This window comes from Podarcis erhardii, assembly GCF_964252035.2.
Source record: "Podarcis erhardii genome assembly, chromosome: 5".
NCBI classification, from domain to species: Eukaryota; Metazoa; Chordata; class Lepidosauria; order Squamata; family Lacertidae; genus Podarcis; species Podarcis erhardii.
The window spans coordinates 74,008,632-74,025,155 of record NC_138509.1 but is presented as its reverse complement, the minus strand read 5'-3'; the positions used below and the strand labels follow the sequence as shown (position 1 = coordinate 74,025,155).

General features: G+C 43.4%; 1 long non-coding RNA gene across 1 annotated transcript in view; it reads right to left on the bottom strand.

Annotated features, from left to right (window-relative positions):
* LOC309342437 overlaps window positions 1-15,827 on the bottom strand; it is a 32,583-nt gene extending 16,756 nt beyond the window's left edge. The window contains exon 1 of the long non-coding RNA XR_014156815.1: window positions 15,713-15,827. This is a non-coding gene — a long non-coding RNA (uncharacterized lncRNA). The remainder of the gene's footprint in view (window positions 1-15,712) is intronic.
* Window positions 15,828-16,524: the final 697 nt, after the last annotated feature.

The following is a 16,524-nucleotide window of genomic DNA, read 5'->3' as shown; positions in this document are numbered from 1 at the left end:
GGTAGGGTTGGTAAAGACTTCTCCCTGAAACCCCGGAGAGCTACTTACAGTTAGTGTAGGGTCTAGTAGTTATGTATGGAAGTGAAAGCTGGACTATAAAGAAGGCTGATCGCCGAAGAATCGATGCTTTTGAATTATGGTGCTGGAGGAGACTCTTGAGAGTCCCATGGACTGCAAGAAGATCAAACCTATCCATTCTGAAGGAAATCAGCCCTGAGTGCTCACTGGAAGGACAGATCATGAAGCTGAGGCTCCAATACTTTGGCTACCTCATAAAAAGAGAAGACTCCCTGGAAAAGACCCTGATGTTGGGAAAGATGGAGGGCACAAGGAGAAGGGGAGGACAGAGGACGAGATGGTTGGACAGTGGTCTTGAAGCTACAAGCATGAGTTTGACCAAACTGCGGTAAGTAGTGGAAGACAGGAGTGCCTGGCGTGCTCTGGTCCATGGGGTCACGAAGAGTCGGACACGACTAAACAACTAAACAACAACAACAGTGTAGGGTCACTAAGCTAGATGTATCAACTGGTATAAAGAAGGTGTGGGGAACCTTTGGGCCTCCAGATGTTGCTCAGCTACAAGTCCCATCATCCCTGGCCACTGGCCATTCTTGCTGGAGCTGGTGTGGTTCAGCAACAGCTGGAGGGACACAGGTTCCCCACAACCGTGTGTAAGGCAGCTTCCTATGTTCTGTAACTAGAAACTATTCCTGGTAAATAGGGAAACTTGTAAGATACACCTTTGCAGCCTGGGAACCACTGCAACATGGATCATTCTCTTGCTGCTCAAGTAGTTTTGCAAGCTCTGGGTCTTGTGGGTGGAACCAACACTGGTCTGCATACTAGTTTCTGGGGAGAAATTGTGGGAATAAGGCTGTTGCGCTCATGTCCAGCCTGTGGGTCCCTGCTGGTTGGCCACTGTGAAAACAGGCTGCTGGACTAGATGGGGCTTTGATCTGATCCACCAGGGCTCTTCTTCCATTCTTATAGCACTATGGCTCATTCTCGTGCCAATATTGCCCCGCTTTTTGGGGAAACATTGTAGCAGCAGCAGCATCACCCATCATCATCACCATTCTATTATTTGTACTCTGCCCATCTGACTGGGTTGCCCCAGCCACTCTGGACAGCAGTCAACATCCATAAAACATAATCAAACATTACACATTAAAAATCTTCCGTATATAGGGCTGCCTTCAGATGTCTTCTGAAGGTTATATAGTTACTTATCTCCTTGGTATCTGATGGGAGGGCATTCCACAGGGTGGGTGCCACTACCAAAAAGGCCCTCTGCCTGGTTCCCTGTTGCTTCAAGGGAACACCAAAAGGCCCTCAGAGCTGGATCTCAGTGTCCAGGCTGAATGATGGGGGTGGAGATGCTCCTTCAGGTATACTGGGCTGAGGCCGTTTAGGACTTTAAAGGTCATCACCAACACTTTGAATTGTGCTCGGAATGTACTGGGAAAAGTATCCCATACCACAAAGTTAATGTGACCTTCATCGATGAGAAGCCCTTCAAGAAGAAATGTCTTTTTGAGTTTCATCCCATTCCTGTCAGAGTGAATGAGAAGTCTTTCTCTTTGATTGTCGCATTGATGGTGGTAGCCAAGAGTGTTTTTCACCCATTTAGTTGCACCGTTTCCTGGGTGTAAACTACCATGGCCACTCATCCTTTAGTTGCATCCAGTCAAGATTGCTGCAATACGCTCTACATAAGACTGGTTCAAATCCAGTCATCTGATTACTGACCTGGCCAGGCTGAAGAAAAGTTCCCTGGTGGATCACATGTTGTCAGTCTTAAAATAACCTCACTGTGGCCTTCACTGGTCTTCAAGTCCAAATTAGGAATGGACAGATCCATACACTTTCGGCCTATTTCAATTTCATATACAGTGGTACCTCGGGTTAAGAACTTAATTCGTTCTGGAGGTCCGTTCTTAACCTGAAACTGTTCTTAACCTGAGGTACCACTTTAGCTAATGGGGCCTCCCGCTGCCACTGCACCGCCGCCATGTGATTTCTGTTCTCTTTTTTTAAAAAAAAAAAACATTTTTTTATTAACCAACCAATCAAATCAAATCAAATCACATAAATTCCGAATTACAAAGCCGAATTTTAAAGTTTTTGTTGGGGGGGACACATATTTCAAGTTCCGAAGGGGATTCCAATCATCTTCTTGCTGCTGCGTTAATATCCACAGATCTGTCCAAATAATGTTCATAATTCTATCCAGTCCTATCTTGCTGTTCCCACATCTCATCTTGTTCGTATATTTTTCTTTTTTTCTTTATGATCTCTTCTGATAAACTCCTTAAGCAGGTAAACACCAGTTATAATCCTGTGTTAATTTTTCCATTCGTCCAATCATCATGTCGAGGTGGTTTCCATATATCATCACTTTCATAAATAAAAGCACTCTTTCCATCATTAGTCTCGCAAATCTGTCGCCTTCTTTAATCCCTCTGAGGAGGCTCACCCACAATATGAAAACAGATCTATTCCTCCTCCCAGACATAAGTCTTTCGACAGAACTTGCCAAAATGGCAACGCTATTTTTTGCTGCGTCATTCCAAAGCTCTTATGCTTTCCACGATCTCCTTAAAACATGCTTTGGTTAGAAAATTATCTCCACACAGTCTTAAATCCACAGCTTAAGTCATTTAAACGGCATTTCTGACTTGTGACTTGGGGGGGGGGATTCTTGGTTAATCACATAGAGAAAAGAAAGGAAAGTTTCCCCCCCCCATCCAGTCCCATTGCCGAACATACCGAGCCTTGGTGTGTCTTCTCATGATTTATTCCTGTTCCTCCGACCCGTCTTGTTTATCAGAGATCTCTTCAGTTAGCAGTCTTTACTCCCCATTCTTCCTTGAAATATGTGCATTAGCTTCCTCCTAATTGTTTCTTTTGAAGTTGCTGCAGCTAGAGGCGTGAATCAAAGACAGCGTCCAGGAGTGCCAAAATCCGCACAAGGGCTTTCTGCCTAGTGCCCCTACCCCCTCAAATTTGGGGGTGGTATAGGGCACAGCAGGCAAGGGCAGTCCCCCCCCCACACGTTTGGGGGGGGCGGGAGGCTGTTTACTCCCATCACAGCCTCTTAATTACCTCGTGTGGGTCCGAGAGATGTTATTGTCAGCCATCTTCCGATGCGCCCCTAGTGGCCCCCCACGTGATTTCTGTTCTCATCCTGAAGCAAAGTTCTTAACCTGAGGTACTATTTCTGGGTTAGTGGAATCTGTAACCTGAAGCATCTGTAACCTGAAGCGTCTGTAACCCGAGGTACCACTGTATATTGATTTATAAGTCCATTTGGTCCTGTTTCTATGCAAGGTAAAGCTTGGTAATTTTAACTTTCAATTTTTTTTATACTACATAAATAATTTTAAAACCTCAGGATAAATCCTTCTGGAACAGATGTTAGTCAGGGATCAAAGGTGGAATTTACTCTGGTTCTTTGTATTCCTTCAGGTTGTGCAGGAAATAGGCCAGGGAACAGCTAGTGGGATATCTCTGAAGGGAAAACAGAGCTCCTGTATTTGATCTCTGTTCTTTTTTGCATGCAACAGCTGGAGAGAAACAGGAGAGCTGGGTACAGAGGGAATAGAGATATCACAGCAGGAAAGAGAAGAAAAGAGAGTCTGAGGGACAAATTATTATTAGAGAGCAACAGATGATGGTCTCAACATCAGACCTCTTCACAACAGAGTGGCAGCTTTACCACAATTAGCTGTACCACTGAGTTTTCATCAATTGCTATGCAAATAATTCTGTGGTACTGTACATAAATAGCAAATCCCTTAATAAAATTAAAAATCTATTCTGCCGAGTCCTTGGATCTCCAATTTAAATGTGTTTGCATATTTTGTAGTCTGAAATACAGATACAGACTGTGTGGTTCAATATGGTAGTTGAATACCTGGATGTGCAACACATTCAGATCATGACAGTTTTCAATATAATGCCTCTCTGGGTTCAATCATCATTTAACATTCAAGTCTGCAAGCTAAGAACCATAGCATCTTACAACCAATGGACATTTTACATATACATACTAATGCAAATAGGATTTTTTTCATTTTATTTTATTTTGCAATATTACATTAATTTACATCTTTAATCATTCTTGTAATATATACTATACATATTTATCTAGATACATCTATCTATTTTCCATATTTATACCATTGTGACTTCCTTCCACCCATGCTCAGTTTCCATTGATTTTCATTCCTTTTATATTGTGTTAAAGAAAGTTGTTTACATATTCCCCATTAATCCCTTTTCATCTTTCCCTTTACTTTACAAACTTAAGTCAATGAATAGGATTTTACCTCATGTTGTGGAGATAAACACAGGAGAAGTCTCCCCTAGTCCTTGTCAGATATGAGCAAGGCCTTAATCCACTATCTCTACCTTCCGGGCCCACAATCTTGATCTTGTCCACACTCCTTTTTAGGGTCTTCCCCTCAGGAAAACCTCTGGGTGTGCAACAAAACAAATAAAACCCAACATCATCTTTACTTGTAATTAGGAAGGACCTGATGCATAGTTTGGTTTGAACCTGTTAAAATTCAGGTTGGCAGATGACTCTTTCACAGAAGTCCACAGTGCAAGTTCAAGACACAGAACTACAAAAAAAAGTCAAAAATGAAGTTTTGAGAATGTCTATTTATATTGCCACTACGGTGGTACCTCAGGTTACATACGCTTCAGGTTACATATGCTTCAGGTTACATACTCCGCTAACCCAGAAATAGTGCTTCAGGTTAAGAACTTTGCTTCAGGAAGAGAACAGAAATCGTGCTCCGGCGGCGCAGCGGCAACAGGAGGCCCCATTAGCTAAAGTGGTGCTTCAGGTTAAGAACAGTTTCAGGTTAAGTACGGACCTCCGGAACGAATTAAGTACTTAACCTTAGGTACCACTGTACATTTTTTTTAATTGGGGGCGGGGATAGAAAGGCATGTAAGACAGAAAAAAAACAATGGTTTAAAAGTGGAGAGTGCTTAGAGATGTAGACCGTAAAAGTTTTGCACTTTCTTTGTATGATAAATATAGCGGAAGGAACTAGTCATGTTTTTGGACATTGGCTTGGAATCATTTACATACAGAATGTTTATTACGGCACCCAAAAGGTAGAAGTAATACAATTGGGTTCTACAGCAAGGCTTCCTTCCTACCCCCTGCTGGCTGCGCATATTGCTGCAGCATACATCCAGATTAGCTTTATTGCCGTTCCACTGCAGAACCTATGATTCACTGGAGCAAACTGTATTATCAGGCCTACCATGTGTGAGTTTATTATTTAAAGTTCTTTGTTGTCGTTGTTGCTACTCATTTAGTCGCTACAATTGCTGCTGTCTGAACCCTTTAGATTGTAGTTTGAGAAATGTGTCGTGAAGAATTCAGAGCCTTCCTTCAGGCTGTGTATCTTCCAAAGATGGTATAACATAAATTAACTGTGTTTGTAGAAATTGAGATTTATTCCTGCTTTTATAACAGAATGGCTCCATCCAAATCCTAATTTACCGTGTGTTTTAGAGGAAGCACTTAATTACACACCAAGGAGGAAGAATGGAAAAAGAACAAAGAAAGACCCCAAACCCATGAAAGTATTACAAAAGGAAAAGGAAAAGAATGCTCAGAAGATTGAAAACACGACAGCACAACAATTTGTAATTATATTACTCACACTGAGTTTTGTTTTTGTTTTTTACCCACCTAATGTGCAAACTGCCATTCAAGTGCATTCATGTCTGGTCTAGCATATATCCCCTACATTGCATTTGCATTTCTAACGTGTTGTTTGTTGCCAGAACAAAAAGACAACAAAACAGGCAGGGGAGGGGTGTATATTGTTCAAGGATTCATTGGCAAGCTCTGACTTGCATTGATCTTGAATTCTGCATAGGGCTGGTCGTATGGGAATTGCAACAGATGTACTGCCACCTGGGCAGTGGAAAGAGTCCAGAAAACCCCAGGTATACAACCTACTGAGAAGTTCTGAACAAGCCAATCAAGGCAGGTCAATTAGGGTGAATGAGGCCCCACCCCACCAACCTCAGCCTGCCCTCAACCAGACCGTACCCAGCAAGTGTCCCAGAAAAACCAGGACATCCCGTTTTCCCCCGCAAGAGCGCAGTGGCCATTTTGCATGCTGTGAACTCGCATGATTTTAAGCACGATCTTGCTCCAGGGGGGGGAAAGGCACATTTTTTGGGTCACGGTGTCACGCAACACCCCAAAACATGTTATTCTAGGTGCCATGAGAGCATAAGGTAAAGGTAAAGGGACCCCTGACCGTTAGGTCCAGCCATGACAGACTCTGGGGTGGTGGTGCTCATCTCACTTTATTGGCCAAGGGAGCCAGCATACAGCTTCCGGGTCATGTGGCCAGCATGACTAAGCCGCTTCTGGTGAACCAGAGCAGCACATGGAAATGCCGTTTACCTTCCCGCCAGAGCGGTACCTAATTGTCTACTTGCACTTAGATGTGCTTTCGAACTGCTAGGTTGGCAAGAGCTGGGACTGAGAAACGGGAGCTCACCCCGTTGTGGGGATTCGAACCACCGACCTTCTGATAGGCAAGTCCTAGGCTCTGTGGTTTAACCCACAGCGCCACCCGCATCCCATCCATGAGAGCATGCCCCCCCAAAAAAAGCACATCTTTTGGGCTCTGTGATCTCATGCGGGTCCCTTGACCCAGAGGGTGCCACTGCCTGTTAGTTGGGAGGGGGGAATTAAACAAAAACTACTACAAAAAGTACAAATGAATCCTATCCCTTAACCTGGCACTGGGGGGAGAAAATCAGGGTCATGTGGACTTTGCTAGAGAGAAAGCCTAATTGAACTCAATAGGGCTCACTTCTGAATAGACATGTTCAGGATTGCACTGAGTACAGTGGATCTCTCCTGCTATAGCTGTGTTTTCAAAGCATATCTGAGGGTCTGGGGTTTCTTTTCTTATTTCCTACCCCAGCCCTTCTCCTCAGAACAAGCCCTGGCTGCCAACCTATTATTTTCAGCAGATTGGTGGAAGGAAGAATTCTGCTTTTCCCCATTCAAATGAAAGTCTAGAATAATCGTGGTCCAAAATGTCTCTGCTGAGATACAGTTCTTGCACAATTGTGACAGCTTTTTTTCTAAGTCCACAGGCAAAAAAAAAAAAATGAATCACCCCATTGTGGACAGAGGCGTAGGAAGGTCAGGTGGTACCTGGTGTGGAAAATTTCTTGTCACCCCCCACCACCACCACCACATTGATTTTTTTTTTTTTGATTTTTTTTTGCCTGCAAAAATGGTTTTACATTATTTCCTATTTTCTTACAAAGGAATGTGGGTTCTAAGCCTCTGATAACAAGTAGGCGACTATGGACAGATACTTAAATCTACAGGGTGGATTGTGTTTTGGCTTGTGTTATTTTGTTTATCTTTATTGTTTATTTATTTAATAAAATTTCTTTTAAAAAACCTGCAAAGTGGTTTACCAAAGCAAAAAGCAAAAAAACACCACAGCAGTAAAATCAAGAAAAATTAACAATCCTACTTTAAAACAATCCTACTTTAATTACTTCAATTTCCTAAGCATCTAGGTATGCTTGCCTAAAGAAGAATGCTTTCAGCAGGTGCCCGAAAAATGTGCTTTGTTTCATCCTTCACGACATAGGAAAACGGCCAAATAAACAGCTATTTTCGTGGAGGAGGGTCAAGATATTAACTGATATGCATGAACTTTCATATTTAGCTATATAATCCCTGGTGTAGTAAGATAAGACCTTCGGAGCAGGCATTTAAAAAAAAAAAAGTTTTTATGAACTGCCCTAGTGGGGCAGTAATTGTTCCTTGATAATTTGTCACACACACACCCTCCATGATCGCACCTGGGGCGGCCCATCCCTCCTTTCCTACACCTCTGATTGTGGAGTTTATCCACAACTATAATACAGGTCCTTTAAAAATCATAGTCAGTCTTATTGCCTCTTCTTGTGATTGTATCATCAGTCTTAACTGTAGCTTTCTCAAAGTCTTGGCATTTGGAGAATACATTCAGAGTGTCCATTTGAATTTTTACTTTGTTACAGCTGGATTTAGATCCTTGTATTTCCTTGAGGTATGAAGGCCTGGGAAACACAATGCAAATAGCCCAAGACTGAAAAGACTGAAAAGACTGAAAAGACTGAAATGCTATCAAAAGGTTGCTTTCATAAAGGGAAGATGTAACATTAGGGCAGTTCCCTGCTGCAGCACCAACCTTATAAGGTAGGCTTATAGCCCTGGGGAACCTGCCCTAGCCCTATCTTCTTCCTGACACCACCTGCATATGGGTCACCTGGGGACTGGGTGCAGGACAACAGACAACAGCTAGCTGAATTCCATGTCTCTGGTTTGGCAACTTCAGCCCATCTCCCCTCCACTCTTCAAGACACCTTAAAAACCAGGAGCAAAGCCACATGGGAGGTAAAACAGCCCTTGAATGTGTGCAGAAACCAGGGCAGTCAAATGAAGTAGTTTGTTGAAAATGAGTACAGTGGTACCTCTGGTTGTGAACGGGATCTGTTCTGGAGGCCTGTTTGCAACATGAATAGAATGCAACCTGCAGTGGCACATCTGCGCATGCGCGGGTTGCGATTCGCCACTTCTGTGCATGCTCATGACGTCATTTTGCGCATCTGCGCATGCGTGAGTGGTGAAACTCGGAAGTAACCCTTTCTGGTACTTCCGGGTCGCCGCAGGACACAACCTGAAAAAACGTATCGTGAAGCAAACGTAACATGAGGTATGACTGTACAGTGGTACCTTGGGTTACATACGCTTCAGGTTACAGACGCTTCAGGTTACAGACTCTGCTAACCCAGAAATAGTACCTCAGGTTAAGAACTTTGCTTCAGGATGAGAACAGAAATTGTGCAGTGGCAGTGGGAGTCCCCATTAGCTAAAGTGGTGCTTCAGGTTAAGAACAGTTTCAGGTTAAGAGTGGAGCTCCGGAACGAATTAAGTACTTAGCCCGAGGTACCACTGTATATGTAAAAAGAGAGAAAAATGGCAAGTTATCTTCCCTCAAGATAGAAAGCCTAGAGCTTAAAAGGGACATGGCAATACAATGGATGAGGTGGGGACCCTTTATTTAGAGATTACTGTGCACACGCGCTGGGTTCTGCCCAACTTTTGGGGGGCCAGCGTGCGCATGTGACGTCACATGGCAGAAGGGGGTGATGGAAACCCAGCTCATAGTTCCATTGACAGCTGTAGTTCATGGTGCTGTGGCACACAGAGCGACCTGAATGGATACGCAAACAAAAGAAAATAGAAAACAAAATAGAACAAAGCAAAATAGCAATCAACCAGTCAGGATACAATTGCAGATTAAGCATTTTGTGGGAATGCAAGTACACCAGGGCTTCATTTGCAAGAACCACTTTGAGACAGTTTTCTTTGGTAACAATTTGCTTAGTCACGGATTGGAGCCCAGTAATTCAATTAACTGGCTCAGTACAAACAAACCAACTCTTGCCAGTTTATTCGTCTATTTGCGTATGACTGGCGTTTCAATGAGACACAGCATTAAACAAAAGATTGCAACTCGCAGGCCCTTGCTAGCAAGGTACACTGGGAAGGAGAGGAGGGGCAGGGCCAGGAACTAGTTTTCATTTCCACAGAGGCTTGAGATCTTGAGATTGGGGGGAGGGGGGTCTGTGGAGGGTGACATGCCCAAGGGCCCTCTAAAATTGGGAGCTGACTCTGCTTATTTGCCTCTTCCCCAAAGTTTGGCGCTTCTTGATATCCCTCTGGTTTCATCTGTTCCCCACACCCATATTCAAGAGATGGAATTCAATTTCAAAGTGGAAACCTGCCTTTAGTCCATTAATAACATGGCATGAATTTGGCAGAGAAAGAACACACTGGCTACTGCTAGGAAAAACTGATGATGGGAATATGTAGCAGAGCAATATAGCTAAAGAGAAAGCAGGGAAGGGTGACATCAAAACAGAAACCAAAATTTAGCGTCAGGACAGTAAACACTGGTGCTTTTGAAAACAAAATGGAATTCCTCCTCTCCTGCTCCCTAAAGCAAGCAGAGCTTTGCAAACTAACTTCAATATTCCATTTCAGATCTGATGAAGCCAAAGCCCAAAACAACTAATTCTCAATAAGGTCAGTGCTCAGAGAATATGGCAAGCTCAGCAGGTTTCTCAGATATGCAATTTAAGATTCTCTTGTACAGCAGCGTCTGCATATTGGTTTCTTCCAGACTCACTTTATGCCACTTTCCAGTTTTAAGTTAGTCTGTCATAAACGGCAGACCTGTGCCTACAGCGTTAGGTGCATATATAAAAGGTAAAGGTAAAGGAACTTGACAGTTAAGTCCAGTCGCGAATGACTCTGGGGTTGCGGCGCTCATCTCTCTTTACAGGCCAAGGGAGCTGGCATTTGTTCACAGACAGTTTTTCCAGGACATGTGGTCAGCATGACTAAGCCGCTTCTGGCGAAACCAGAGCAGTGCATGGAAACGCTGTTTACCTTCCCTCCGGAGCGGTACCTATTTATCTACTTGCATTTTGATGTGCTTTTAAACTGCTAGGTTGGCTGGACCTGGGACCGAGCAACGGGAGCTCACACCGTCACGGGGATTCGAACCGCCAACCTTCCAATCGGAAAGCCCAAGGCTCAGTGGTTTAGACCACAGCGCCACCCGCGTCAGGTGCATATATAGTACTCCCCTATTACCAGCCAACCCATTCCTTTCAGATCTGCAACCCTGCTCATAGTTCCACTGATAACTGTAGTTCATGGTGTGGTGGCACACCACCATGGCACCCTGAATACAAAACTAGATATGAGATTTGGTTGTCCCCCATTCTATCTGCTTTTAGACATCAGATTAAGATACATTTATTTCTTTTCTCAGGTATATGGAATTGACTAAGGTAAGACCTAGGGGCATGTTTTGGAGGAGAGGGGTGAAAGTCCTCTTCAACAGCTGCATTCAACAGTTTGATCTGATGGTACACTTTGCTCTGATTGGAGGCAACACATTTTGCTATCAGGTAGGAAATAGCAGGCAATGATAGGTGTCTTTTGTGATTCCAATTTCCTTCTTGTAAATTTTTGGCCCTAGACAGTATCCATGAAGTAGGTGGATGATGTGCAAACCCAAGCACAAGAGTACTTCCTCTCCCTTGCCTCCCCTCCCTGGCATTTCTGTGCCTCTTCATTTAATTACCTAATTTGTGTTTTTGTCAAGAGCATTTTACTCTTCGTGAATATTAACAGAAGCGGAAAGGTTCCCATGCAGCCAATTGCTTTAATTCCTCCATACTAGTTTCTCTTGCCTTGTCCTAATATGTATCAATCTTTAACAGAGCACTGAGCAGGGTGCAAATTGACTGTGGCATCCTATTGTTTCGATGTGGTCCCAAAGCCAAGGTTAGGATCTGGGGATTACCCACAACCCTATGAATCCTTTCCCTGATGCTGTTAACTCTTGCCATGGGTCTCTCATGTATTCCAGAGCTTTGAGAGCCAATGAAAGTTTTGTGGGTAAGTTGCTCACGTTTCCTTGGGTGGGGGGTAGGAATGGCAAAATTTGGAGCCAGCACCGACTTTGCTTGTGCATATATAAGCTGATGTAACTCTGTGACTGCAAATGCTGAACCCAGGGGAGCAATGGTGCCCTTGAGGATTTCCTCTGGTGCCCATGAGGTTTCTGAGCCCCCAACCAATTTATTTTGCCCTTTGCCATGAGATGTCGCAGTAGATAATTTGGCCCTTTTTGAAAAACATATACAGGTAGAGTTGAAGGGGGAAGTTGGGAAAGGGACATCATTTCCCACTTCCTTTTTCATCTCCATGTGCTTTTCAAGGCTTACTGGCCCTGGCAGGCACCTGAACAGAAAGTGGAGCAACTATGAGGGTAGATAAAAAGAGTAGGAGAGCAGAAGCGAAACTAGGGTGGAATTTATGCACATATAAAAAACCATTCTGAAAATGTTTTTTAAAGCGTTTTTAAAAAATACATTGAATTTTCCATAAGGCTCACCATCGTCATCTAGTGTCATATTGTATATTGCACCTAGGTAAAGGGACCCCTGGCCATTAGGTCCAGTTGTGGCCGACTCTGGGGTTGCGGTGCTGATCTTGCTTTATTGGCCAAGGGAGCCGGCGTACAGCTTCCAGGTCATGTGGCCAGCATGACTAAGCCACTTCTGGCGAACCAGAGCAGTGCACGGAAACGCCATTTACTTTCCCGCCTGAGTGGTACATATTTATCTACTTGTACTTTGACGGGCTTTCAAACTGCTAGGTTGGCAGGAGCAGGGACCGAGCAATGGGAGCTCACCCCGTCGTGGGGATTCGAACCACCAACCTTCTGATTGGCAAGTCCTAGGCTCTGTGGTTTAACCCACAGCGCCACCCACATCCTTTATATTGCACCTAAAACACACTTAAAATGTTTTATTTGCAGCTGTATAGCTGAGTCCTAGCTCTCCAAGACAAAGAGAGCTGGGGAAAGAAATGCTTTAAGCAGGTGTTCTTACACACAGGCCCAGAATTTCCTTTGACCTTTGGTGCAGTCATCTTGGTTGGTTTGAGGCAGATTGAGGTGGCCACCTCAGGGAGTGTATAATGAAGCAAAATGTCTCAAGCAGTTACTGGGTTGGTGCAATACTTTTGGCACTTATAACAGGACAAAGAGTGACACCCAAACTGAGACTTGCACTTCTTAGCATTTAGGGATGTTCACACATTGCATTCAACAAGTGCATGGGATATTCAATGAGTCTACAGCCTGTGTACCCTATATCTGAGCTGTACAAATCAGCAAACTCTATTTCACTCAAACACTTGTACAGTGGTACCTCGGGTTAAGAACTTAATTCGTTCTGGAGGTCCGTTCTTAACCTGAAACTGTTCTTAACCTGAAGCACCACTTTAGCTAACGGGGCCTCCCACTGCCACTGCACCACCGCCGCACAATTTCTGTTTTCAGCCTGAAGCAAATTTCTTAACCCGAGGTACTATTTCTGGGTTAGCGAAGTCTGTAACCTGAAGCTTCTGTAAACTGAAGTGTCTGTAACCCGAGGTACCATTGTAGATATGCTAAATGGTCTCTTTACAGCGAGCCATAGCTGGATGGCATTATTTAGCTTTCAATGACAGCTATTTTGACAGCAACAACAGTTTGGTGTTATCTGTGAACAAGGCTATTTTTGAAGTGTCCACACAAGCCTAGCTTCACAATCTAAAGGTCTAGTTCTCTAGATGCTTAATTTTTCACTGAACACCTAATTCTGCATCCACATGAGACAAATAGACACAGCCTTTTCTACTAATGGGAGTATGTTACTCATTCTACAGCAGGCTTCAACCTCATCATTTGCAGCAACGGGTACAAGTACAAGTTCTGTCTCTTTAGTGCGATATATTCTTTTAAAAAAACCTCGTTAGGCTTCTATGCCCCGAATTTATCCCTGTAAGAAATATTGATTCACTGCCTCTCTTGTATTCATCATTCAGTGATTACCCAGAAAGACAGATTGTGACTCTATGCTGTTCCTCTACAATCAAGCCTAGGCAGGCTTTTCTCCATCAGAATCCTCTGCCAGAACTTGTCCACATAAACTCGATATCGAAATTTTGCAGGCCTGGGCTGTGACACAACATGATCCCTCACCATTTCCAAGCTAACACTGGTCCTGGCTTGTTTTTCTGCTGTATTGCAGCCCATTTGCGTCCTTGGGGGGATGAAGTTTCAGTAAAACAAACTAACCTTCCAGGCAGCTCTAGACTCGAGAGAACATTGTTGCGACTGGAGTGGTTATAAGACAGAAATGTTATTAATGGGGGCAAGTGGATAGAAGCAGACGTGAGCCAAGATCTTTGCACTGCAGGTTTTAATAGCCAAAATGACTAATCTACTGTTAATGATTTGGAAAAGCACAGATGTCCATGGTTGTGTACCAGCCTGTGGACACCGTTTGCACAAGCAGAAGCTTAATCTCAGAAAATAAATATGGGCAAAGGGAGGTAGTCCTGCTTGCCCATTAAGGGATTATTTGCATAACCACCATCTGGAATTTAAGTACTTTTATTTCTGTCTCTCCAGCAAATAATGTGCACAAAGACCCTTTTTCCCCATTGTGCTCAATGGAGATTCCTCAAAGTAGGCACCTGCTTTTTTCTGATTGAAGAGTCATGGGCATCATGATCTTTATTTATTTATTGGTCTAAACCCCGTTCCTGAACACATCCCTTTATGCTCTGTTTTTTCTTTCCCCCCCCCCAATTGCTTTCATTATTAGAAGGTCTGTGATCCTGAACTCAGTGACGTCAGAGGGAGCACAGATTTGGCACAGATTTGGGTGGGGTGGGAACTGAACTGGCCGAATCACCAGCAGGGGAGGGGGGGGAATAACAGGCTTTTAGAAAGCCCCGTTCCTAATGCACAATAAACTATCCCCTATAGTCAACAGTTTTGTTTCAAACGCAAGAATGACTGCTGAAACATTTGCTTGTGGAAACAGTCCCCTGGAAATCAGAGCAACTGATGACACTGTGTGGCATTTTGGGGGGAAGAGCTCTCTGTGTAATCAGTTTGCAAGACTGCAGATACAATCAAGCAACGTTTAATAACATCTAGTTACAATAGCAGAAGCTGCTTTGCTCAGTAACAATGAATTGACAGAACAGGAAACATTCAACCATACACTCAAACATAGTGGAGTGTCCTTAATAACTAACATGAAAGTTAAATTCTTTTCTCGCTCTTGCACCAGGGCCATTCACTCGGTTTTATTTAACTTACATCTTTCATTGGAATGTGTATATGTTTAGTTTCTCTGAATTGGAAAATATCTAATTTGCTATAGTTATGCTCATGGATTGCATCAAGTCACTCAGGGATGCAATGCAGACAAATATAATTTACAGGTACAGTCGTACCTTGGAAGTCGAACAGAATCCGTTCTGGAAGTCCATTTGACTTCCAAAACGTTCAGAAACTAAAGCACAGCTTCTCATTGGCTGCAGGAAGCTCTTGCACCCAATCAGAATCTGCGGAAGCCCCATCGGACGTTCGGCTTCCAAAGATAGTTCGCAAACCGGAACAGTCACTTCCAGGTTTGCGGTGTTTGGGAGCCAAAAGGTTCAGGAACTAAGCTGTTCCAAAACCAAGGTATGACTGTGCATCTATTTCTGGCCATTTTTGAACCTTTCATATATAAAGACAACAGGCTGTACTCCTGCTCACCCCTTTCACCAACTGACTGCCATTCCCCCAACCTTAACTCTAGAGAGCTTTTGTCCCCATCCCATTTCTGAAGCCACTGCACTCTTCTGTTCTGCAGCTCAGTTTTGCACCCCTGTTTTCACTTTCACCCGTATTTCCATGCCTGCCCCTCCTTTTGTGCAAACCCGCCCCCCTTGCACACAAACCACGCATGGTGACCTCCTGCATGTTGTTTCTCCCACACATTGTAACTGCCACACATACCCTTGTCCTCTTCCTCCCACACATGTAGCCACCATTTGGTGTCCCATTCTTCAGACCCTTTCATGCCCCTGCTTTCATCTTCAAAGGTTAATTTACGAGATACATTTCCCCCCTGATATTTGCATTGCACCATTCAGAACTGGAATTGTTAGCTTTATTTTGCTTTTCATTTTAGCTTTGGTGTTGTATATAGCAAAAACTATAAATAGACACAAATGACTTACCCCCCAAAAAATTCACCAAAGGATCCAAGATTACTAGGTGAACCACTGGAGGAAAGTAGAATGAAGCGTATGAGTTCATCTTCCAGCCTTCAATTACTGGGACTTAGAAGTTCGATACTTTAAGAACAAAAGAAAACAAGATACACATATATAACAATCATAATTGGAGTCTATTGATCCCCATGTTAGGTGCTTTCATAAAATGCTTTGTGCAAGCAATACATGGGAACTAATAACACAAACTCCATTCTAGGAAATTTGACTTAGTCTATTTTGAAGTGTATACAGTGCTTTTGATTTACTGCATCTTAGCTAGGACAATGACATGGTTTAATTTATGTTATCTGCAGTTAGGGGAAAACCAAGAAAGCAAGTGAAACACAAATTACTCGTGTGATCTGTTACATCCACCCTTTCATTTGTACCATATAGCCATCTTTCAAATGTTTATAATTGAGCACTGTAGTCATGGAAGATTTCAAGAGATGGACAGACTGTTGCATAGAGATTCCAGCTTAAAAATGATGCCCCTGCATACTGATTAGGAGAAGCTGCCGGCCAACACATTTTTTCATGGATAAAATGATAGAATTTGTTTGTATCAGATTGTTAGGGCCCCATGGTGGCAGCTAGCATCTTCCTTCACCAATCCAGTATTGTTAAACCCAAAGCAGTTGCAGTAGAAACTTGAACATGGGCCTGACAAATACACATCACGGATCGCCATTCTCAGTGCAAGCATGTCACAAGATCATGTTCCTCCCCTTTCATATACGATCTGTCCACCAAGCCAATGCATCCTCTCTTTAGGG